Source organism: Hippopotamus amphibius, chromosome 6 (assembly GCF_030028045.1).
Source record: "Hippopotamus amphibius kiboko isolate mHipAmp2 chromosome 6, mHipAmp2.hap2, whole genome shotgun sequence".
NCBI lineage: Eukaryota > Metazoa > Chordata > Mammalia > Artiodactyla > Hippopotamidae > Hippopotamus > Hippopotamus amphibius.
This window is the reverse complement of record NC_080191.1, coordinates 20,046,635-20,073,370: the sequence shown is the minus strand read 5'-3', so window position 1 is coordinate 20,073,370 and position 26,736 is coordinate 20,046,635. Positions and strand designations below refer to the sequence as shown.

At 35.6% G+C, this 26,736-nt stretch overlaps 1 pseudogene; it reads left to right on the top strand.

The window, feature by feature from the left end:
- The first annotated feature begins 639 nt into the window (after positions 1-639).
- The window catches only part of LOC130854865 (post-GPI attachment to proteins factor 2-like), a 110,940-nt pseudogene continuing 84,843 nt past the window's right edge, over positions 640-26,736 (top strand).

Sequence of the window (26,736 nt, the reverse complement as noted above, 5' to 3'; positions counted from 1 at the left end):
GAGGAGAGATATTGGATGCAGTAAGAATAAAGAATTCTTTGAGGAATTTTTTATTTTAAAGATGGGGAGATAAAAGACATGGTAGCTTGATTATATGACAGAGTCAAGAGAAGATTTTATTCTTTTAATATGGGATAGATAATATGTTTGCTGATGAGAATGATCTAGCAGAGAGGATGAAGAGAAAAAGGAGAAATGCCACATATTGAATAGTTGGAATGGAAGTGATTCAGCATAGATGTGGAGTGATTCAACATAGGGGTTAAATTTAAACAGGTGTGTGGACTGTTCACCAAACAAGTAGGAAGCTGAGTGTATGGGCAGAGAGGTAAGTTGGTGTGATATGTGAGAGTATAGTAGTAGGAGATTATGGAGGTTCTCTTCTGATTATTTCTATTTCTCATGAAATAGGACAGGGCCAGGTTTATAGGTGTGCAACCCATATGACTGCACAGCACCCATGGAAGGGTCTCATAAAGTTTAAATCTCTGTTGTCGATGTTATAGAATTCTTAAAAGATTTATCTTTGAACTTTTCTAAAGTCCAGTGAGACAAAGGAACATGAGTGTGAGCAGAGGAGATAGACACAATATGTGTATCTTCTCTTTCTTGCTATTCCCTTCACACACAGCATTCGTGATGCCCTGTGAACACAGAACTCCAGTGGACTCCCTATACATGGGACTTCAGCAAGACTCAAAGCAAGTACGAGGTAGGCAAGCGTATAACTGGGAAAGCCTGGGATACTGACAGCCCCAAGAAGCCACATTTTCAGTTTATACAAGAACTTATTTCCAACTCAGAAAAAAAAGCTATAGTGATCTAAGAAACACAAAAGACCAAGGAACCTGTTATATCTTTTCTTATTCAAGTTACTTTCCTGTAGTAGTTGACTACTTCCTCTGAAAATGATGACATGAAAGGGAAACACAGGGCAACCTATACTTCTTTTTCTTTCAGTTTTTCCTCACTCAGCAGTAAGCTGAAGTAGAGAATTTAGATAGAATGTGCAAACATAAGGAAGAAAAAAACTGTTCAGTTAGTTGTGCATTTCCTCTATTCTGGTAAAAATAAAATATATATGCATATACAAACCACAAAATGTAAATTTTATAATTTTGATGATTCTGTATACAAGTTGAATATTCTTATATTTGCATTTAAAATTGACTGCAAAATATAAAGATGAATGGTAAAATTCATGATGACAAATTACACTTTTAAAATTTTTCTTTACTAAGGACACAATTAAATACTAAGTAATACCATGACATTGTGAGAGATCATGAAAGGAAAAGTTTTTATATTTTAGTACTTTTAATGTCACTTTTCCCCCTGCGTTTTAAATGAGGCCCTGCATTTTCATTTTGTACCTCAACCTGAAAATTATGTGGCTGGCTCTGAAATAGCAAGCACATCATCAGCTGAGAATGAGGACGAGAGAGGAGATTTTGGAACTTTGAGAAAAGAGAAGCTATGAAACAGCGCTCTGGTTGAGTGGAGGTGTGAATAACAAAATGAAATATGATTACTGGGCAGCATTAAGAAACCACTTGAAGTTAATGATCATAATTATAAAGAGTGTCCAGTCAGCACGACTGTGTATTTTTTCTCCAGGCATATTCATCTGCGTGGAGGGCAAGGAGGTTGAGTATACATGAAAGGAAGCAGAACCATTATAATAATTGACTTGGAAATTCAATCTAAATAAGGAGGGAAGTGAGAATTTAAGGAGCTAACAAACACTGAGAAGTCAGAAAGTCAGATATGTTCTTAGTTTTGGAGGATAGTTAGAGTCAAAGCACCAGAGGGAGTGAGCCAGAAAGAGAGGAGATGGGAGGTGTGATGTCGAGATTTTGAATGGGAGGTAGGCATTCTTCATGAGCACTAGGATATAATCATGAGAATGTGTGGCTATGGTAGAGTGGAAGAGATTAACTTACTGAGAGATCTGAATATTGGAAGGATCTTCATGGATAGTGGAATCTCAGAGAGTTATGATAACAGTGTTTCTGGAGAGAAATACAGTGAACCCAGCCCTGACATCAAAGAAGGAGGACTAGTGACCCCAGGGAATGATAGTTGACTCTGATAGAGTGGTGATACATTAGTGACAAAAAATTCAGAGATTTAGGGAATCTAAATCTCCCTTCAGCAGGGGAGGAGAGGGAGTTGAGGTCAGAGAAGGTAATTTTCAGAATGTAAAATATCAAGGCTCTAAGGAATGAGCATTAACGTAGGAGACTAGGGTTTCTATAGTAATGACACAAAAAAGGAATAAAGGAATAAAGAGCACAGTGTAATCGTTCCTGATGGTCTCAAGAAGGAATACTGGTGACAAAGTTGTGAGTGTTGGAGGTTGCAGAGTTCTGGGGTGCCCCTTGAACCTTGCGCAGGGAGAATTCCAGTCCTACAGAGATGTCTAATTATTAGTGACTGGACATTCCCGACCTCTCTAATGATGATCAATGGAGCATGTATGAATTTATGAAGATCTGCTCATTGAGGGAAATGACAAGTAGTTTTGAAAACAAGCATCAGTTAAGTGTGGGAGTAAAAGAAGGTGAAATTTTAAAGGTGGACTACTTTAAAGGCATTTGAGTTTCAGCCTCCATATAAAGAGAAGTCTTTGATGGGTCTAGCCTGCAGTAATAGAAAGAGGTTGTAGTAAGAAAAGATTGACATTCAGTTCTGCAATTAACTGGCTGTGTGACCTTTGGGTAAGACACATATATTTTCTACAACTTAGAAAAGGAAAAGTAATGCATATAGATAATATTTATTTTACATTAATTTAGCTTGGAAGAGACATTATCAGATCTATAATAACCCTTGAAGAAGGCGACTGCTCTAGATCAAGCCAGAAAGGAAGAGAGCCAGGTCTCAGAGAAAAAGTAAAATGGCCGATAAGACAAAAGATGTTTAAATGGTAAAATCCCTTAAAATTAACCTAATTGAGGCCAACTGGATCTGTAGTTTAGAAAACAGTGGGAGGGGCTTCCCTGGTGGCACAGTAATTAAGAATCTGCCTGCCAATGCAGGGGACACGGGTTCGATCCCTGGTCTGGGAAGATTCCACATGCCGCAGAGCAACTAAGCCCATGCACCACAACTACTGAGCCTGCGCTCTACAACCCACCTGCTGCACCTACTGAAGCCCGAGCTCCTAGATCCCGCACTCCACAACAAGAGAAGCCACTGCAATAAGAAGCCTGCTCACTGCAATGAAGAGTAGCTCCCACTCTCTGCAACTACAGAAAGCCCACATGCAGCAAAGAAGACCAAATTCAGCCAATAAATAAAAAATAAAATAAATACATTAAAAAAATTTTAGAAGTTCATCCTAAATAAACAAACAAACAAAAAACAACAGTGGGAGACAAAGGTAAATTCAAAGACTCCAGGGGCTACAGTTTAGTAGACTCAAAGAGGAGATAGATGCAAAGATAAAGATTATGGTGTATATTTTGGATATTTTAGATTGGAGGAGCTATATATCCAGGTAATGGGATCCATAGGGGAAATAGATATATTCCAAAGGACACGGGTCCACAATGAAGGTAGAAATTTGAAAGTCATAGAATTTCCAGCACTTGGAGAGATGAAAAGATTCGGAGTGTAAAAAGAAGATGGTTAAGTGAAATTAATGTAAAAGTTCTATAGAAGTGAATGCTGATAAGCAAGGAGGCTAAGGTGTTAGACTGATCGCCAGGCTTATGCAGGGAGGGTAAGGGTGGTTGGGAGGGAAACTGGCAATCAGCTGCAAAGCCAGAAAGGATTAGGTTAGAGAGGCCTAAATTTTGCTTGTTATTGTGTCCATCACTTCTTACGCATGGGCCATCTTGGAGAGAGAGAGGGAGAGAGAGAGAGAGAGGGAGAGAGAGAGAGAAAGGAGGGAGAAGGGAGAAGAGAATGTTTAGAGATCCCATTAATTTTCAAACACTTCAGAGACTGAGCTGTCAAGTTACTCTAAGATATGTTCAAGAGCTTAGCCCAACACCTCCCTATCTCTCCAACAAACACTTGTATTTTTTTTTAGCATGTGCTGACCTGTCTACTTTTCATGAGATAGTAAAATACAGAGAAAAGAGCCCAGTTTTTGATGCTGGAATTAAATCCTGGCTCTCCTATGCAAACTTGGATAAGGTTTGTTATTCCATTTATAAGATGGAATAAGTAGTTTATAGGTCTGCTAGGATGGAGTCTCATTATATATGTAAAAGATCTACACAGCTGTGTGGATATACCCTCACACAAACACATATATATTCATAACACACCCCCAAACTACACATGCTATTGTACAGACAACTTTGAGAATATTCCTACACTAAATAGTACTTGTCAAGCTAGTGGTCTTAATCTTACCCCTTGGAGGGATCAGAACAAATCTTGTCCTTCTCATCTAAGTAGAAGGCAGATAAAGAAAACTGCAGGAAGAGGGAGCCAAAGAGTGTCTAGACATCAAAGGTACTGAACCAAAGAGGATTTGGGGCATTTAATATGTATGAAAGTATGATAACTGGATCTTAGATTAAGTCAAGTGCCTTTGAAAGCTTTCCCAACTGTGAAAGTTTCTCTGAGTAGTTCTCTCAACAGGTTCTCCTCAGGAAATTAACACACCCCAGGACCAACTGAAGTTCTCATCAATTAAACTAATTGACACAGCAGGCTTAACCTATTTCCCAATGGTGAATATAAAGTATTTGTTCAACAAACAAAGGCCTCTTAAATCTTTTGAAAGCCTACCCTAGTCAACTGGTTGAAGGCTCAAAATTAAAAAAAATATATATATGGATATATATAAAAATATATATATATATTTATGGACAAGTTTTAATAACACCAAACTTACCCTCCAATTAGGTAGGCCTTGTGTTGAGGTGGAGAAATGTACTATATTCAACTAAACTTATGATTTTATGTTTAAACTTTTTTTAAGCTCTTTATTGGAATATAATTGCTTTAAACTGTTGTGCCAGTTTCTGCTGTACAACAAAGTGAATCAGCTGTATTTATACATATATCCCCATATCGCCTCCCTCCTGCGACTCCTTCCCACCCTCCCTATCCCACCCCTCTAAGTCATCACCCATCATCGAGTTGATCTCCCTGTGTTATGCAGCAGCTTCCCACTAGCTATCTATTTTACATTTGGTAGTGTATATATGTCACTCTATTCTTGCCCTGTGACTGGGTTCATCAGTACCATTTTTTTAGATTCCATGTATATGAGTTAGCATATGGTACTTGTTTTTCTCTTTCTGCCTTACTTTGCTCTGTATGACAGACTCTAGGTTCATCCACCTCACTACAAATAGCTCCATTTCATTTCTTTTTATGGCTGAGTAATATTCCATTGTATATATGTGCCACATCTTCTTTATCCGTTCATCTGTTGATGGGCATTTAGGTTGCTTCCATGTCCTGGTTATTGTAAATAGTGCTGCAGTGAACATTGTGGTACATATTTCTTTTTGGATTATGGTTTTCTTTGGGTATATGCCCAGTACTGGGATTACTGGGTCATATGGTAGTTCTATTTTTAGTTTTTTAAGGAACCTCCAAACTGTTTTCCATCATGGCTGTACCAACTTACATTCCCACCAACAGAGCAGGAGGGTTCCCTTTGCTCCACACCCTCTCCAACATTTATTGTTTTTAGAGTTTTTGATGGTGGCCATTCTGACTGGTGTGAGGTGATACCTCATTGTGGCTTTGACTTGCATTTCTCTAATGATTAGTGATGTTGAGCATCTTTTCATGTGTCTGTTAGCCATGTCTTCTTTGGAGAAATGTCTATTTAGATCTTCTGCCCATTTTTGGATTGGACTATTTGATTTTTTGGTATTAAGCTGCATGAAGCTGCTTGTATATTTTGGAGATTAGTCCTTTGTCCATTGCTTCATTGGCAAATATTTTCTCCCATTCTGAGGGTTGTCTTCTTGTCTTGTTTATGGTTTCTTTTGCTGTGCAAAAGCTTTTAAGTTTCATGAGGTCCCATTTGTTTTTTATTTTATTTCCATTATTCAAGGAGGTGGGTCAAAAAGGATCTTGCTTTGATATATGTCATAGAGTGTTCTGCCTATGTTTTCCTATAAGAGTTTTATAGGGTCTGGCCTTACATGTAGGTCTTTAATCCATTTGGAGTTTATTTTTGTGTATGGTGTTAGGAAGTGTTCTAATTTCATTCTTTTACATGTAGCTGTCCAACTTTCCCAGCACCACTTATTGAAGAGGCTGTCTTTTTTCCATTGTATATTCTTGCCTCCTTTGTCAAAGGTAAGGTGCCCATATGTGGATAGGTTTATCTCCGGACTCTCTATTCTCTTCCATTGGTCTATATTTCTGTTTTTGTGCCAGTACCATACTGTCTTGATCACTGTGGCCTTGTAGTATAGTTTGAAGTCAGGGAGCCTGATTCCTCCAGCTCTGTCTTTCCTTCTCAAGATTGCTTTCGCTATTCGGGGTCTTTTGCATTTCCATACAAATCGTAAGGTTTCTTGTTCTAGTTCTGTGAAAAATGCCATTGGTAATTTGATCGGGATTGCATTGAATCTGTAAGTTGCTTTGGGTAGTATAGTCATTTTCACAGTGTTTATTCTTCCAATCCAAGAACATGGCATGTCCTTCTATCTGTTTGTATCGTCTTTGATTTCTTTCATCAATGTCTTAAAGTTTTCTGCATACAGGTCTTTTGCCTCCTGAGGCAGGTTTATTTCTAGGTATCTTATTCTTTTTGTTGCAATGGTAAGTGGGACTGTTTCCTTAATTTCTCTTTCTGCTCTTTCATTGTTAGTGTATAGGAATGCAAGAGATTTCTGTGCATTAATTTTGTATCCTGCTATTTTACTAAATTCATCGATTAGTGCTAGCAGTTTTCTGGTAGCATCTTTAGGGTTTTCTATATATAATATCACGTCATCTGCAAAGAGTGACAATTTTACTTCTTTTCCAATTTGGATTCCTTTTATTTTGTTTTCTTCTCTGATTGCCATGGCTAAAACTTCCAAAACCATGTTGAATAATAATGGTGAGAGTGGGCACCCTTGTCTTCTTCCTGTTCTTAGAGGGAATTCTTCCAGTTTTTCACCATTTAGAATGATGTTGACTATTGGTTTTTCATATATGGCTTTTATTATGTTGAGGTAATTTCCTTCTATGCCCATTTTCTGGAGAGTTTTTACCATAAATGGATGTTGAATTTTGTGAAAAGCTTTTTCTGCATCTATTGAGATTATCGTATGGTTTTTATCCTTCAGTTTGTTAATATGATGTATCACATTGATAGATTTGCATACATTGAGGAACCCTTGCATCCCAGGGTTAAACCCCACTTGATCGTGGTTTATGATCTTTTTAATGTGCTGTTGGATTCTGTTTGTTAGTATTTTGTTGAGGATTTTTGCATGTATATTTATCTGTGATATTGGCCTGTAATTTTCTTTTTTGTGACATCTTTGCTTGGTTTTGGTATCAGGGTGATGGTGGCCTCATACAATGGGTTTGGGAGTGTTCTATGTTTAAACTTTTTAAACATCAAGACTTCCATAATTTCTTTAAGGAAATCAATGTTCTATTGAAATTCTTCACAGTCTTTTAAAAATGTGCTTTAATACTGTTATTACAACCAAAAAGTAATATGAAATAATCATTTTATTTTAAGCTTTGTGTTCAAATTAGAAAATAATTATTTCAAATGGTCTTCTCTTAATTCCATTACACATTTTTTCCTTTCCCCGTACCTAAGGTTCTGGTGACATTGAATTAAAAAAATAAAATAAAATACAACACAGAACATGAAAGCTCTTTGTAAAATTTAAATTATTCATATTTTTAAAGTAGATATTATTACTATAATCTTAGAATCCAACCTGATGACTTTCCCTTTGGTATCCTGTTGAAGTTTATGTACTCATTCAACTTACAATACAGACTTTTTTCTCATTTCCCCATTTTGCTAGTATTTTGTCTGTTTGACCTTGGAAAACTTATTAACCTCTCTGTGTCTCAGTTTTCTTATCAGCAAATGGGCCATTTTGAGAGGGTTGTTATGAGAATTAAGAATGAGAATGTGCAGTAAAAGTTTTAGTGTATTTGCTGGTATAAATGAGCATTCAATAAATGTGAGCTATTATAGGCAGAAAAATGGAAAAAGAAAAGGAAAGGAGAGAAATTCTAGGTGGAAGGAATGTATATGTCAAAAACACAGAAGCAGAGCTTAGCTGTGCCTGGTGATTGGCAGGAAGCTGTCAGGCTAGAATCTTGATGTTGCAGGGAGTGATGACAGGTGATAGTTCATGGGGATTTTGTAAAGCCAAACTGAAAGTTTGGGTTTTAAGTTTCGTTTAGTGCACGGTAGAGGGATTTTGTTTGTTTTTCTTGTTTTAATTTTAATAACAGTAAGTGAAATGATCAAGCAAATCTTTTAAGAAGATTAACTGGAGCCATATGTAGATGTTGAAAACAAGAGATCAGGCCCAAAATGAAGTCACTGATGCTAAGCCTCATGTCATCAAACCAAGACCTAATTTAATTACAATTTCGGCTCTCCCAGCAAAGAAGTCTTAAACCAGTCAATCAGGAATCACCTGATCAGCACTAGTTAGGTTATCTGCCTGATAAACTTCTGCCGTCACTAAAGGAAAGTAATCTAGCAGTAGTCACCTCACTTTTGCCTGGCATAACTTTTTAATTCCTGCTCCCTTCTGTCTTTAAGTCTTTCATTTTGAAAACATACTATGGGCTGGGCACTAAAATGGGTGCCTCAGGTGCTTTCTCATGAAAGGAAGACCAGAATTGTAAAAAATGGCTTATACCATTATGCTTTTAACTTGGAGTATTTGAAGGTATCATAAGAAATTATTTCACAAACTTACAAAGCCTTAAATACTGCTAGTGACTCCATTTCTAGCAACTTAAAAATGTCCAGTTGTACCGCCTGTCAACCAAAAAATTTTTCAAAAGAGTATACTCAATTCTGAATTAAACAGGATTATTAGCTAGTGCAAAGGGCCTCTTACTGGCCTGCAGGGAAAATAGAATATATCTATTCTAACTTTCTGAAAGTGGAAATTTCTTTATGAGTTTTCTAAACTGATTTTTATATTGTGACATAGGATAATTTCCACCTCAAAATATTTTTTTACTTGTCTTATTTTTATTGCAAAAGATCTGATTTTATAGTTGTTCTCATAAAAGCAGCACATTTTATCCTACGTATCATTTCAGATGCTAGAAAGCCATTATTAAGTGCTTAGAATATTTCATAATCTATGTCTATTACAGAGAGTCCAAATGAGATTAATTAAATAGTAAGTTTAGATTTTTCTGATTCAGCAACTGCCTTATTATAAAAGATAATAAATGTATCACCAGAAGACATCAAATTGATAGTTTTAAGGAGAATATAAACTAAAAGCTGCAAATAATAGAACTAGAAAGATTTCTTTTGCCTTTATTATCAAGTGTTTAAAAAAAAGAACAGTCATTTGGGTTATTGAGGAGTAGATTATATTCAAGTATCTTCTAAAAATATTTTTATATTGTATATATAGCAATTTAACCTGGCTAATTTTTCATGAATCATCCCTGAAAATTAGTTTTATGCCATCTTTGCTAGGAGGTTTACTACTTTTCTCAGCACTCCTGGGAATATCTGGAATATGGTTCAAGCACTCTTATGATAATACAACATTAAGAAATTAATTATCAACATACAGATTACATATTCATATTAAAAATTAAATGCATAGGGTGCATACAAGTATTGAGGATTCCTAGGTAACATTAGTCTGCAAGGGCAGCTCACATTATCTGCAATGACTGACATTTATTCCTTTTTCTGAATCAGCAGGAGAGACTTGGTGGACACTTGATTTTTGTCAACTCTCAGCTCTACCCAAAGTATATATGTGTGCAGAATCTCAGAGACAGACGGTAAACCCTCTTAGCTCTACCTCTGGTTCAACAACTGTTTCCCCTCTTTGATAGACTGTATCCTTCTTTTTATTACTTGAACTGTGATTGAAGCAGGACACTGCAACCTTCACCTTTTTGGAAGCTGGTGGTCACTCTCCAGTAAAGTCACACACACACATGCTACCAAACTTCTTCAGGCCCTTGGCAGGGAAGGGCATGTATTTAATCTTATTGGATACTGCCATTGGCTTTCTTCTGTGATGACCAAAAAAATTACCTCCTATCCTGTTATATCTTTCCTGAATCTTTAGTTCTTCAAAGACCTCTTTCTCCCCTCTCCACAATATTTTTGCACCCATTTTTATCTTTGTATTCAATGGTTACAATATCAATAATATTTTGCATTTTGTATTGTGTATTTTATTAATGAATGAATACTATAAAATATGTAATGGTTGTCAGATAAAAAGGTGCTTAGTAAAGTTTAGATATCATTATAATTAATACTTTTTGATAATGCTTAGTTCAATTGTTTTATATTAATTAAATAAGTAACTATAGCTTATTGACTATAAAGTAAAAGGATCATAATAAAATAGAGATTAAATAAAGTGGAAGGAAAAATGCATTTAAACACCAAGACTCCATATTAAATTATGTTTACAGTCAACAAGATTTTAAGTGCAGTGTTTATTTCTAAAATCTTTTTTATAATATCTTGTTTCTTGCTCTCATTAATAAATACTTATGCATAATTATCAAAATACATAAGTACAAGTACTAGGTCGGTTGGACTTTTACGTGTCTTATTGCATCTCCATCTCCTCCACTGTTTATTGAAAGGAGGTCAAACTGTGGTTCATTCAGCTCTCCAGAGCTGCATAGATGTACAGAGTTCACCTAACACAAATTGACTTTTTCACAAAACCAGTGACCCACTAGCATGGGAGCTGAACTGTGTTCTCTTTGGCTAAGAAGATGTGGAAATAGTGTGACACCAGCCGTCTTCTGAGGAATAAGAAGTCACTAAAAGTGAGTTAAAGAATCTTTATAAAAGGAACTGCTTACTTACCTGGAACATTGAAGTTTGGGGCTCCAGATATACTATAAAAACACCATTTTTCTTCTTTGTGATTAATGAAAGGCAGACAATATCAAAATAAAAGAACTTCCACACAATAAGTATCATTCATAAACACTCTAAGTCACAGAGTCACGTGCAAAAGAACACTGAATTGTTAAACATTATGACGCACTTGAATTACCAGGAAGTACTTTGCCCTGTGAGAACATGTGGTATAACAGAAAAGATTCCATAAACTTTGCCTTAAACAACAATGGATTTCTATGTTTGTTTTGCCTGTGGTCAAGACATTGAAAATGTACTTGTTTACCTTTTTTTATTCAGCATGTTTATAGACATTCTGTATCCAGTCATTTCTTGAAGTTTTAATTTAAACAAAATTATGACATTAAAACAGTATGTAAAGAACGACCCCAAACTAGGTTGAAAGTGTGAAAAAAAGAGTTCATAATTATACTAAACTTTTCATTGAATTCATTTCTTCTATCATATCTTCCTTTGTCTTCTTCTTACAAGATTTCACACATATCTTCATAGTTTTGAGAGACACAACACAATCAAATCTGATTTCTTCTTTAGTTAACCAATAAGAAAGTGAACTATGCCCTGTACTATGTTAAAAATTGAAGGCATAACTTATAAGGGAAGTTAAGGTGCTAGAATCCTGAGTCTGTTTCTGTTTTGTAAATAATTTCATTTGTATCATTTTTTTTTAGATTCCACATATAAATGATATCATATGATATTTGTCTTTCTCTGTCTGACTTACTTCACTTAGTATGGTAATCTCTAGGTCCATCCATATTACTGTAAATGGCATTATTTCATTCTTTTTCTGGCTAAGCAATAAAACAAACTTATGGTTACCAACAGGGAAAGGTGGGTGGGGAGGGATAAATTAGGAATTGGGGATTAACATATACACACTATTATATATAAAACAGATAATCAGCAAGGACCTACTGTATAGCACAAGAAACTCTACTCAATATTCTGTAATAACCTATATGGGAAAAGAATCTGAAAAAGAATAGATATATGTACATGTATAACTAAATCACTTTGCTGTACACCTGAAACTAACATAACATTGTAAATCAACTATACTCCAAAATACAGCAAAAATTTAGAAAAAAGAAAACAGCCTTACAATAAATAAAATAAAATAAAATAAAATAAAATAAAATGGCTCTGTCCTGAAGGAAAAAAGAAAAGATGCTAGAATCCTGATTTCAAATAGCTTCCAAACTTACTAGGGTAAGCAAAAAAAAAACAAAAAACAAAAAAAACAGAGTGTAAACAAATACTAGACCTTGGGGTGCCAAGTGAATTGCGTGAGGCTTAATTGGAGTAAATTTTTGAGTGATTATAAACCTATGGCACAGCTGCTGGAATGCTCCTTTGTGGTGCTACACACTTGGCACCTTCAAAATGCCCAAATTCACTCCATCCCTTTTCCAGGTTTGTCAGCTGTACTATCTCCCCTACCCCAGGCCCCCATCATCTTTCGCTGAAGACCAAGAAGCACAAAGAAGAACAGCAGGAGATCCTCAAGGCCAGGACATTTGTTTGGCGAGTGGCCTATTGAAAACATGTCCTGCACTCATGGTGTACCAGGCACTGTGCTAAGCCTGTTACTTACATATCTCATTTCACTTCTGCCACCATCATATGAGGTAGGGTGCTATTATGCCCTTTAACAGATGAGGAAACTGACTGAGGCACAGAAAATTTTAATAATTTGCTTCAGGTCATATGGTGTGTATCTGAGATGATCTGATACCAGGTCCATGGTTAGTGTCTTCACAGAGAGAACCCCTCTCAGAAAGTGGAGAGAAAATGGAAACTAAGGGGCTGGTAGAATATACTAATACACTACAGGAGTGGGCATTAAAAAGATAAAAAGTCTAGGGGTCTGCTTTGCAAATGTCTCAATAATGCAAAAACCAGGGGTGTTTTAGGCTCCAATCTCTGAGAGAGGAAGTCATTTTATAAACAGAAGTTGTTTCCTTCAGCAAATGGTAAGTATATCATCATAAATCACTGAAACTTAAGTTTACAAATTGTGGGTTGCTGACCACTGGTATCCATTAATACAAACCAGAAAACGAAACCAAGAAACTTATCTTTCTTCTCAATAATTTTGTTTGCCTTTTCTTTTCTAATTCCTTTTACCCAAACAGCTACTTCTTTGCTATGGATTGTGGTGAGCAAATAAATATAAATCTATATCTTAGGGTTCTGGGAACATTACTTTTAATTGAAAAATAATATTGCAGAGTGAAATTGGTACCTTGAGTTTAAACTGCTATAATGGCTTGGCAATGCTTGTGATTTCTAAAATGTATTGATGTAGTATTGGTATTTGGATATCTTATTGGCTTTATTGACCATATGGATCTTTGCAAATGCTGGCAGCATAAACAGTTTGGTGTTGGAGCAGAGCTTTGGAAGTGCAGAAGGAGCTCCACCTGTTTCAGTGACAGATGATCTAAGCTGCTGCTGCAGATAAAACCCATCTGGCTGGTACAAGGTAGAATAAGAAATCAGGGAGGAAGGGCACTTTTCTGAGTTCAAATTTTATGGGGAAAAAATTAAGGGAGAAATTTCAAATTGAGGACTTTAAATTTTCTGTGGGAATAAGAAATCTGCAGAAGGTTGTCTATTGTTACCTGTTTGAGAGGATTAGCACACTGCTGCTTTATTTGGCATGGTGGCATTTTCAAGTTATGATGTTACCTGAAATGCACTGGAAAATCTTGTTTTGCGGCCTAATTGGATAATAGAAAACTTCAAACTGAAATTCAGAAGGCTTCTTTTTTGTTTTATGCTTAAGGTAAACTTCGAATACAGGGTGTACTTTCCTGAACTATTTTTTTTTTTAAATCTATTAGAGATAAAATAAAAGGGTATAAAGTTCCCAATTCATTGATCTAAGAAAGAATTACAGCAGCAAGGATTGGACAAGTTGTGGACAGGGCTTCTCTGATAGATAATCTGTGATCACTTCCCCAAAGGAGATTCTCACACTCTTGGCTGATTATGGGATTTGGTATTAATTCTCTGGGGTTAATAAAAAGTACATGAAAAAATCAGGGATATGGTGTTATTTAGGGGAAGTTCAAGATTCTCATCTGCTCCTTGCTTTTACCAACCAGCCCCAACTTCATCCTTTGGAAGAGGGTTTTAAATCTAAGCTTTTCAGGTTTAAGATATTACAATGGGCTATAGTTCAAAGGCAAGATATTTCAAAAGCATTGTAGGTCAGGGTGGTGTTTTTCTTTATTAGTTTTTAATTGAGGTATAATTGACATACAGCATTATATTAGTTTTAGGTGTACAACATAATAATTTGATATTTGTATATATATTGCAAAATGATCACAATAACTAGTTAATATTCATCACCATACACACTTAAAAGAACTGTTTTTTCTTGTGTTAAGAATTTTTAAGATTTACTCTCTTAGGAACTTTCAAATACGCAACACAGTATTGTTAACAATAGTTGCCATGCTTTACATTACATCCTCATGACTTACTTATTTTATAACTGGAAGTTGGTACTTTTTGAACCCCATCACCCATTTTGCCTACCCCTGGCAACCACCAGTCTGTTTTCTGTATCTGTGAGCTTGGGTTTTTGTTTACATCTTTCTTTAAATGCTCTCTTCTCCCATTTAGTTAAGGGAGACATTTCAGAAGACACTTGAAATAAGTCTAAGGCAGGGAACCTAGGCCAGCTCCACCATCATCATTAGAACAAACATTTTTTCTTCATGCTCTTTAACTGAGCACATATGAGTTGGCCTTATTTAGAACTAGAGTCTGAAATTGGGTTTGGGATTTGGGGAGGGTGTAAGCGGAACAGATCTTTCAGCCTGTTTTGGTTTTGGCCCATTTGGACTTAACCTAGTCTAGGGATCATCTTCACTGTCTCAGTCTAGCCAATTAGAAAGTTACAGAGGACTCAAGGTAAAAGTCCACCCACTGTAAAACTGTAATTTTTCTTTTTCTAGGCTTACTTCTCTTTCAGGAACCCTGTGGAGAGGAATGGCAAATCCTGGACTATGTTTAAGACTTGGTTCCAGTGTCATTTTAAACCCACTTAAATATATACTACCTTGATGTTCCTAGACTTAATTGCTGGTAATTGGTACCATTTTATAACTTACACAGCTGAAATATTGGTTTTACCTATCTACCTAACTGGTTACCCTATTATCTCTAATTCAGTCCAAGTCCAAGTTTGTTATAATTAATCTGGTAAAATAAAATAGAGAAGATTCTCAGGGTCTTCACCCCTAAGATATCTGCAGTTTTAAAGTGGTCCTCTGATTTAAGACTTGATTTGAGAACTTTTAATCCAAGTGGTTATTTGATGGTATAAAGGAGACATGCTTTGTTAAACTACCCATATGACTCCAACTGACCTTATTAAAAATATAATTGCTGTGGTATATATGCATATCAAATATCCATTACCTCTGACCCTTTCAACATGGTTTGAAACTTAATGGATTAAGAACCAGACTTCATCTGCTTTTAGTCTCTAAATTGGATTTGGATTCCGTAGCAGGTCTGGATTTTCTCCTCTCTGCCTACAGTAAAGTTTTCACTTCCACACATATTTACAATTACCAAGAAAGCACTCTTTTGTCCAAGGGGAATTGACAATGTAAAACTCTTTCAAGATGACTTAATGTAGCCCATAAAGGTTTTGTTACCCAACCAATATTTACAATTGCAGAAACCAATTGTCTGCTTTATGGAGAGAACATTTCATGTATACATCATATTCTTTTTAGTGATTGCCAAAAAAATCAATTTGAGCTTTCAGTTGAGTTAAAGTATATATTTTATAATGTCTAAAATAGATAATTACTCTATTATTCCTGAAGAAATTTTAGTATTTACAGAGGGAAAAAAATATGATGTTTTTACTTCCCTTAACAATCTACATCAACATGCTTTAAAAATGTACTATTTTTTTCAGAACTATATGTATTTTTAATAAGTAAAAGGGTTAACTTCTAAAAGGTAGAAATATTATTTACAATTATTAAGGTCAATGTGATAGAATCAAAATAAATTGGATTTTAGAGTTGAATCTCAGCTCTACCACCCCCTAACTATGGGGAATTTGGTAAATCACTTTACCTCTCTGAATTTTATTTCCCTCACCTGTAAAAAAAGATTAATGCTATAAATCTTAACTTATAGAGACATTGGAACAATTATATTGGAATACCTGGTACTGAAATAGTAATAATAAACAGTAGTTTATTCCCTTTTTAAAATATAATCCTATGTCATGTTATTTTATGTTGAATATTTAATAATGTGAACACCTAATCACATCATTATGTTTGAGACCAACAAAAATTTTAAGCTGTTGGTATCAAAGATGTTATTTTCTTAATATAATCTATAAATAAGAAAACCAAGGCAATATGTGTAATTGTTAAAAATATGGACCCTGAAGCTAGATTCTCTGGTTTGAATTTTTGTCACCCCGACCTCCCCCACACACAGGTTATGTGACTTCGGACAAGTCACTTACCTTCCACATGCTTTGTTTCCCTTTTCTATAAAATTGGGATGATGAAAGTACCTATTTTATAAAAATATTGTATATAAAACTTTTATATAGCTACTGATATAAAGTAAGACCAGTATAAATTATAACTACTAATCTTAGAAGATTGGCTATAACCATACAGTTACTAAGTAGAAGAAGAGCATTTCTGCCCAGGATTTCTGATTTTAAGTTATTTTTTACACTGACTCCACACTGCCCTTGAAATTTTATGTAAATGGAAGGATTTCATAATATTGATACATAATTACATAGAACATGCAGTAGTTCTATTTTTCTTATCAAAGAGGGTTGACCATAAGCAATGCAGTGCAGAGTCCAAACCAGAGGCCCCAGTGTGAGTTAAGATCATCGATTCTCGTATATTTATTGCCTCCAAAGTCACTGACATTGACCGACAGTCCAGGGCCTCTGTCTGAGTCATTTGTTAGACTGTTGCTGTGGACCTAGGATCATTGACTCCATAAATCTCTAGCTGGAATCCACTCTATCGGCATTCGAGGTCCCTGAGGGGCCCTTGCCAAGTGTGAAAGCAAATGCAGTCAATAGTGAAATAAATACATTATTAATAGTGCATCTATTTGGCTGGGAATGAAGTCAAGAAAGATTGTCACAAGTGATAAAGTGTTCACTTTTTGAAGCTGCATTTCTAGTTTTATTCTAACACCAGTTTTGCCAAAAAGTCCATATAATGGATAGCAAGAGATGAAATTTCTAAACAAAGGCAATGAAATTGTTTAAAATTTGATTAAAGTCTCAGATTTGTTTTCATTTCGAAAATATAGACTTTGTTTATGAGGTAAAAGGAAAGCATTTTTCCCACTTTTTGAAAATACTTTTACCCGTTCATTGTTCATGTAAAATTGCATTTTCCAAAGACACCAGGGAAAATCTCTTCTTTAAAAGTTTTTAGAACATTGCAGATTCTTGCTGGATGTTTTTCAAACTCAGTCAAGAAATTACAAAGTAAAACTCTCCAATGTCAATTTCTTTGAATAATGGCAGGAAATAACTTGCCAGATGGGAAAAACTTTTACGCATCACCTAACCCAGGGAAAGTAGAAAGCTATGTCCCTGAAAAGTATATTGAAACAGACCAGAAAAAAAAGACCATTCTCTTCCAGAGACCAATTAGCACTTGAGGCCAACCCAGACTGTGGCCCACGAGCTTCATGAGACTCATAAATGACCTAGATAGATGTGTGTGTGTGTGAGTGTGAATGCACGCCCATGTCTGAGTTTTGCTGTAAGAGATGGAAATATCAACAAAGAAAGTGTGCTTTCAGGATGGAAGTGTCTCATGATGGGAAAAAAATTATTACTGAGGAGAATTTAGGATTGCTTTATGAATCCCTCTAAAAATAAGCCAGCCAAAACGCATCTTAAAAGTTTATTGAGGAAGGTTTTTTTTTTCCTATTTAATTATTTCCCAAATACAGTTTTCATCAAAATGGTGAATGTATATCAGAATATATAGGTTTGTAGCATGTAAGATTCATAGATTTGAAATAGACATTAGCAGTTTTTTCATCCCACCTTCTATAGCATCTCTGCAAGGCAGTGATTCAGCTTCTTGAAACCATGAAAATAACAGCTACCATTTCTAAGTTCATTGTGAGCTACCATTTCTCAGTACCACTTCTAAATTCATTGTGAGGTCCCTGTGCTAAGTACTTCACAATTATCACACTTAATCTTCATAATAACTCTATGAAAAAAGACATTATCATCATTTTTTAGACAACTGAGGTTTAGAATACTTACTAATTTATTCAAGGTCAAAGAACTAATATGAACTCAGTTCCTTTTGCTTTCAAAGAATGTGCTCTTAATACCTGTGCTATGCTGCTTGAGTTTTATGGATGAACAGCTTTAGTTCTTAGAAAAGTTTTCCTTATGCTGAGCAGAAATATCCATTCCTGTAAATGTAGTACTTCTTAACTGCCCTTCAAATAAGGTTACATATATAGCAATCAGATTTCCTTTCACTCTTTTTTTCTTAAAGGTAAATATCCCAGACACAAAGCTAAATCTAATCTACTCTGCTTTGAAGGGAAAAAAAAGGATCAGAGTCATGTGGAGATAGAGCAAACTTAATGGAATCTCACTTTCTATCTCATCAATCTACCATGCTATCTAGATTTTTTCCAATACAAGGGATTAAGAGATCTTCTCCAGAAGACCCCTGTGAAATCAGAAGCTACTTAGGATCACTAACATAACTGTACATCATCATGGATTAGTTTATCCATTAATCGTTTCCCTATAGAGAAGAGAACAAGGAAGGGTGATACAGGATAGGTATGTTCTGATGTATATACACAGAAATAGGTACTGGAAACAGGATACCCTCAGGTGTAGATTAAGTATAGAGCATACATTTGCTTGATGGCACCCTCAAGCAACCTCTCATCAAAATATTATACTATCTTTCCAGGAGCTATAATAACAGAAATTCTTCTATTAGTACTTTATTTCTGTGGGTTTAACACTTACTCTCTCACCAGGATTTTCTATTGAAACACAAATATCCTTAATGTGAATTAATTTAACAGATTCCATTTTTTCCTATCAGTAGGCACAGAGATGGAAAGAAAGGAATTGAGTAGATCAGCAGTTCTTCAACTTTAGCTTGTATCAAAATCATTTGGAGGGTGTGCCACACTCCTAGAGTTCTTGGTTCAGAAGGACTCAAGTGGAGTCTAAAAATGTGCACTGCTAATAAGTTCCCAGGTGATGCTGATGGTGCTACTCTCAGGATACACATTGAGAACCACTGGATTAGGGAGTGGTGTAGAAAGGGAAATGGGGAAGGACTAAAGGAGAGTGTTCCACAGCCTAACTTGGCATATAGATCATTAGTGTTAGAAAAGTCACAGTGCTCCTTCATAAGCCTCTCTCCAGAAAGAAAAATGAGGCATACAAACTCAAAGCGATGTACACCATTGATGAATATTGGTGATTGATAGGATTTGAGTCTTCTGACTTTCAGCTTTGCATTTTAGTCATGAACAGGGCCTTTCAAATTGAGGCTCACAAAAAATCTTTGAGGAGCTTGTGAGAAGTACAGATTTCTGGATTCAGGGCCCAGATAGTCTGCACTTTAACAAATTCTCCTGGTCACTCAGATTTAGGAGGTCTGAGGACAACACTCTAAGAATCAAAGCAAACAGCATCAGGTTCTAGGGACAGCCCACAAGGGAGGAGTGGAGACCTACGTGAGCACGAGAGCAAGCTGTGATGCCTGAGGGGAGCTGAGGTAGACTGGGGAAAAATAGGATGCACATTTGCTACCCAACAATTTGGTGCAAAATAGATGCTCATTGTGGAAACAAGACACCAACTCACTATACTTGTCAAAACACTACACCCCTCCTTACATAGAAGAACCCTAGATCTATAGAGAATGTAAACACGAACAGCCGTGTCTAATCCTCGCTTGGCAGAAACCAATTCTGCTACAATAAAGTTTCCCTCTAATGACTCACCACGAAAACAATTTCCAAGCTACATAAGCATTTTGAATGTCATCCCATAAGGGTTTATAACATTTGCCCCACTATAGGCAAATGGGGACTCCAACAGGAAAGGAAGATACAAAATTAAGCTTGCTTAGCTTTAGCTTTAATTTTTCATTTTCCCCAAATATGCAATTGGATTCTTATTCCTAATTAAGAAAAAATTTCCTGCTAATTTGTTATCTTTCTTTATTTTGTTTATCTGCTCTTACGTATGGAAGTTTAATAATGAAAACAGTTGTCTCCATCACAGTAGCATATCATGAAATTTCCTTGCTTATTCCATTATTTTTCTAAAAATGTCATTAAAATAAAATCAGATTTAAAGAAAATAAGGAAATAATGAAAATTCCATCAAAAATTTTTTTGCTGAGTACCTTTGGACATCTAAGGGCATGAAAATGAATATATATATATATATATTTAGCACTGAAAGTAGACTTTGAAACCCTATCATAAGTCATCTTATTATATATAGCACACATTAGATTAGAGTAGAGGTCCAATCAATTCCTATATGAATACATATTCTATTCTAACTCCAGGAAAAATGATCTGCAAATCATTTTCTGTGAGCTTTCTATTATAAGAAAATAAGTCCTGAAGTATAAGAATTACTTCTCCAAACTCCTTGTAGGCTCTTTCAATGAATAAAGCCAAAATATCTTAGAAAGCTTTTAAGGCATCCCATGATTCCCTCATTTTCCCCATTTCAATTTTATCTTATATAACCCCCCTCTCCCCACCTCTCCTGTCCTTGCCCTCTGCTCTTCTACACATAGAGCCTTACCATTCCTAACCACGCTCAGATGTACCTTGAGCCTGATGAACTTGTTGTGCCAGGGCCCCTTACTTGCACAAGCCTCTTGAATGCTAGAAGTTGCTGGGAGTTGTAAAAAGTTCAAGAGAGGATCTGGAAGTCAGGTTGCAATCAGAAGGCATTTCTCTGTAAGCATTTCTGATAAATCACCTAGAAGAAAAAAGTTATGAATCTACAAGCTTTCAATAATTTGGTGGGTGGGATTTTACCTTTTATTTTTAATGTTCATTTTACATCTAATTTTTATTCTCAAATATGTGTTCTTTTTCTTAAAGATGGCCATAAATTCTGTAAGTTTCATACCCACAATACGTGGATCTGCCCTATTCCCAATCATACTGCTTTTATTTACATTTGTTTCTTTGATAAAGCTGTTTCTAGAATATCGTTCCATTCTCCTTATATATACCCCATTTCCCATATCTCTGTATATCAAAATAATACCCATCCTTTAATTTTTAGTTCAAATGCTACAGCCTCATGACCTATCAAATCTCCAATCAATATAAATCTCATCTGTACACTTATATTTCATCTCTTTTATCATAAATACCACTATGTCTTATCAAATGCCATTAGTTATATATCTTTAATAAGGCAAAACCCATATCTTTATTGTCTTTTGCTTCTTTGATACCTATGCAACAACCAATGGGACATGGAAAGTCAGGGGTGGGTGTGGCAAATTTACAATTAGAATAGCAATCATCATATGTATAGTATTTATTAAGCATGGATATTGTGTTGGTAACTTGATACATAGTATCTCATTTAATACTCAGAATAGCTCTGCAAAGCAATTATTAACATCTCCATTGTACACACCATGAAAGAAAGAGGCTCACAGGTAGATTATTTGACTAGGGTCATTACTATGAACTGAACTGTGTCACCTCCAAATTCATACGTTGACTGTATTTGGAGATAGGGCCTTTAAGGAGACAATGAACATTTAATGATGTCATAGGGTAGGGTTCTAATCTAATAGGACCAGTGTCCTTATGAGAAGAGGACACCAGAGATGAGCATCTGTATAAAATGCCATGTGAAGACAGCAAGAAGATGGCCATCAGCAAGTCAAGAAGAAAGGCCTCAGGAGAAACGAACCCTGCTCAGAACTTTGATCTTGCACTTCCAGCCTCTAGAACTGTGAGAAATAAATTTCAGTAATTTAAACTACCAAGCTTATGTTATTTTATTATGGAAACACTAGTAGACTAATACAGTCACGCAGCTAACAAACACTGGAAACACTGGCGTTAAACTGAACTGAGGCCCATTTGATCTTCCTGTGCTAAGGGCATGCTGAAGAAATGGTTCAACCCTCTGAATAGTGATAACCCACGATCAGTTTATAAAATATTCAAAATGTCTGTGATTCGAGAAGACAAGAGTTTCCTTTCTTGCTACTCTAGAGAGAGTAAAAATCTAAGTAATTTTATTTTATATTAACAAAATGTCTTTGAAATAGGGTTTTATATTTATGTCTAATGCCTGAGTCAGAATTATTTCTTTAATGATTAAAATGACAACACAGGGGAACACAATTAAGAATGGCTGAGTAGATATAGAATCGAGAAGAGAATATATGGTGGATTTGATTTTCATTTCCTTTTCTATGTAAAAAAAAATTCAATATGCCATATATACTAGAATAATGAACATATTTCGTAATTGAATTACCTTGAGTTCCATTTATTAGAAGAATTTTTCTTAGAAATGAATTTTTGCCATTATGGTACATTATAAGTTTTCAGAAAGCTCTATCACGGTCAGGTTTCTACTTACAAAGCATATTGTAGACACAGAGGATAGAAAGCAAACTGTGGTCAAATATATTCTGAAGCTGGGAGTTAGAAAACAAAGACTTTTGAAAAAATAAGACCCACAAATTTTTTTCCAGACAGAATAATATGTCAACACAAGTTTTTGTTTATATGACCCAACTAGATTGTTAAATTTATGGAAATTTGGGGACAAATAATTTTTAAATGTTATTCAATGTATTTAAACTGAAAAAAAAATAGTTCATGCATTTCTCCCACCCCCCAACCCCACCATTTCTTGGGCAACCACTAATCTCTCCTTTGTGTCTATGAGGTTTTTTTTCCCCTTCAGATTCCACATGTAAGAGAAATAATACAGCATTTCTTTGTCCCTGTCTGATTCATTTCACTTAGTGAAAGACTCTTGAAGTCTATGCATGTTGTCTCAAATGGCAACATTTTATTCTTTTTATAGCTGAATAATATTCCATTCTATATATATATATATATATATATATATATATATATATATATCATGATTTATCTATTCATCCATTGTTTCCATATCTTGGATATTGTAAATAATGCTGCAATTAATATGAGGGTCCTATATATTTTCAAGTTAGTGTTTTCATTTTCTTCAGATAAATACCCATAAGTGGAATTTTTGGATCATATGGTAGTTGTATTTTTAATTTTTTGCAGAACTTCCATACTGTTTTCCATAGTGGCTGCACCAATTTACATTCCCATCAACAGTGCACAAGGGTTCCCTTTTTGCCACATCTTCATCAGCACTTGTTATTTCTTGTCTTGTTGATAACAGCCGTTCTGACAAATATGAGGTGATATAGCATTGTAGTTTTGATTTGCATTTCCGTGATGATTAATGATGTTGAGCATCTTTTCATGTATCTGTTGGCCATCTGTATGTCTTCTTTGGAAAAATAGCTCTTCAGATCTAACCACTTTTAATTAGATTTTTTTCTTTTTTTTTGCTATTGAGTTGTATGGGTCCCTTATATATTTTGGATATTAACCCATGATTTGCAACTACTTCCTCTCATTCACTAGGTTGCCTTTTCATTTTGTTGATGGCTTCCTTTGCTGTGCAGAAGCCTTTTAGTTTGATGTAGTCCTATTTGGTTTTTTTTTTTTTGCCTCTGGTGTCAGACTCAAAAAATCATCACCAAGACCTATGTCAAGGACAAATAAACTTGTAAATTAATTAAATTCCTTGAGTGTAAATTTTCCTTTAATATTTTTAGGCTAGAATGAGACTAAAAGTGTATTTACTTTTTTTCCCCTGATTCCCAGGACTTAATAAATCAACCAGATGAGAGTGACTTAAAGCCTTTGATATAAGAAATATTTGCAAAATTCCTTAGAAAGCCATGTCACTGGTTAACTCATACTAAGCTAGGACACCGGGATTCAACTTCTACGCAGTCACCACTTTGTTCTGGGCCTTTAGGTGACTCACCTATCCTCTTTATGCTCATTTTACTCACATATAAAATATAAATAAGAGGATTAGACTTGATTCTATGTCCCCCTCCAGTTTTATAATTTTATGGTTATAAAGAAAGTATTTAATATTTGGTTTTCTAATTCCACAGTCTCTTTTCCTTGCTGAGGTGTCTCTAGAAATCATGTTTGAGATGCATGAATCACAAGATTGAAGTAGCCTAGGTCTCGGTGTGTTCTGATAGAGAAATAAAGGTTTACTGTGCTAACTCACTGAGGTTTCTGGACATATTAGTGAACACATCATAGCTAAGACTATTCTGACTAATAAAAATATACTCTCTGGTGTGGCTGAAATTGCACTTCCCTCCCCATATTTATATGTTGAAGCCCTCAACTCCCAATGTGACTCTATTTGGAGATAGCGCCTTCAGGATCTAATCATGGTTAAATGAGGTCATGTGGGTAAGGTCCTAATCCATTAGAATTGGTGGCATTATAAGAAAAGAGAGAGATCTCTTTCTCCCCCCTCCCCATCCCCCCCTCAGCAGGCACTGAGGAAAAGCCATGCGGGGTATAGAAGGACAGCAGCCATCTACAAGCAAGGAAGAGAGCTCTCACCAGAATCCAGCAACCTTAGGCCAGCATTTTGTTACACTCTTTAAAAATGGGCTTAGAGGATTCAAGCTTAATTCTGGTTCAGTCACCTGGATTCTCTATTTGCACTGCCGTGATCCTTGACCATAAGGATAATAACCACTTGCCCAAGTACACTTCCTGTTGAGTCCCTCCTACAGTGGTTCATGCAGGCTGACGTAAGAAAATAATGGTTTTTGTAAGCTTTAGAAAAGTGTCTTTGTCCCTCTGGCACCTGATCCTCCCAATCAATAGATGTAAGTAGAGGACACTTGCAAGAAAGACAAAGTTATATCCACTAGACTGGGACATGGGACACACTTATTTCACGGCAGTAGAGGGGTAACAATGACCCTGGCACCTGTGAAGGGAGGAAAGAACATTAAAAGTTTTCATCTTTCAGAATTGCTTTCTGGAGCTATTCACACAAAGGAAATGTCTGGCATGGCTCTCCCAAACTATTGAAAACATCTTAAATTATACTGACTATTGGGTCTGCCATTTCCTCCCACATAGCTCGGACTACTCTTAGACTTTCTGAGAAATGCATCACAAACAGCCAAGGACAGTCTCAGTATTTGCAACTCCCATGAAAATCACCTGAATATCTTCTCCATCCTCCATTTCTGTAACCGCTGCTCAGTCATTCCATAGCACAGATCAACACAGCCTGTCTGGTGACATGGATACCCTTAAGTGGTTCCTTCAACAGTAAAGCCTAGACATTATTATTTGAACTGAATGAGAACCCTAAGGCTTACTTGTGAGCCAAGAAATCACATTAGAGGCATCAGTCCCTTGACACCTGTAGCTCCCACTGTGACAAACTCTAACTGACAAACTGAACAAATTTGGTCCCACTTCATCCGTCAGAATAATTAGAGTGGCTGACACTGTGGTGTACTCCTAGGAAATTTCACAAATCAAGAGACATAGAAACAAGGGGTGGATAATTGTTGGGATCATTTCTCTACAGTCTCTTGGTTTTCTGCACATCTTATGAGCACGACTGGCCTTTCTTCCAGACTATTTCTTCACAGGTGTTTGTAGAACAAACAACCTTGCTGACAGTCCTTGAAGACAGAGACAGTGTCTCCACCGGAAGTAAACACAAGACATGCTTACTGTCCATTATTAAAGATTCATGTTCACTAAAGTAATGCAATCCATTGCACGTACAGGTGTGTCTTGGCCCTTTTTGTGTCATCCTGTAGGAACTGAGGTTTGGAAAGTTACTTCAAAAAAACCTTATACTTTGGCTACTGCCATTGCACTGTGAGTCTAATATTGCAATTAATCTGAACAGATGATTTTTTGTTAATACACATGGAAAATTCCCTATAAATTTTACAATGTCTTTTGATTGTGGAAAATTCACATATTTCTGTACAGCTTTACATGTCTTAGCTTTAAATGTAATGCTTCAGGAATTGTGTATTTTGTGGAAACATACTCTCCATACATCCCACCAATCCACTAAAATTACTTATTCCAATAAGACTGCTTACATTACAACATAATCAGAAAGGAGTTTTGAACGTTCAGATATATAGTCAATTTTCCTGATGAATATTCTGTTTACTATATGCCCTTTGTTGCTCAGTGTTCATTGGCCTTTATTTATTATATGTACTTGTATTTATTTATCAGCTTCTCCTCATAACCTCTTTTTAAACCTTTTTTTCACCTATTTGTCCTTTTTTTTTAAAAAAAAGAGAGATCATGTCAACTTTAAATTTTTTGAGAAATAGAACCATATTTTTAAATTCTTCATTTATTGCCTTGTGTAAGTCCTCTTGTGATATATGTTCTTCAGTCTTTGTTTAAGATTGTCCTTTGCTAAATGCAGTTTTAAAAGGCCAAGGCCATTACATGGCCTGTCATTGAGTTGAGATGGTTATTTACTGAGGACCAGTGAGGGAGTC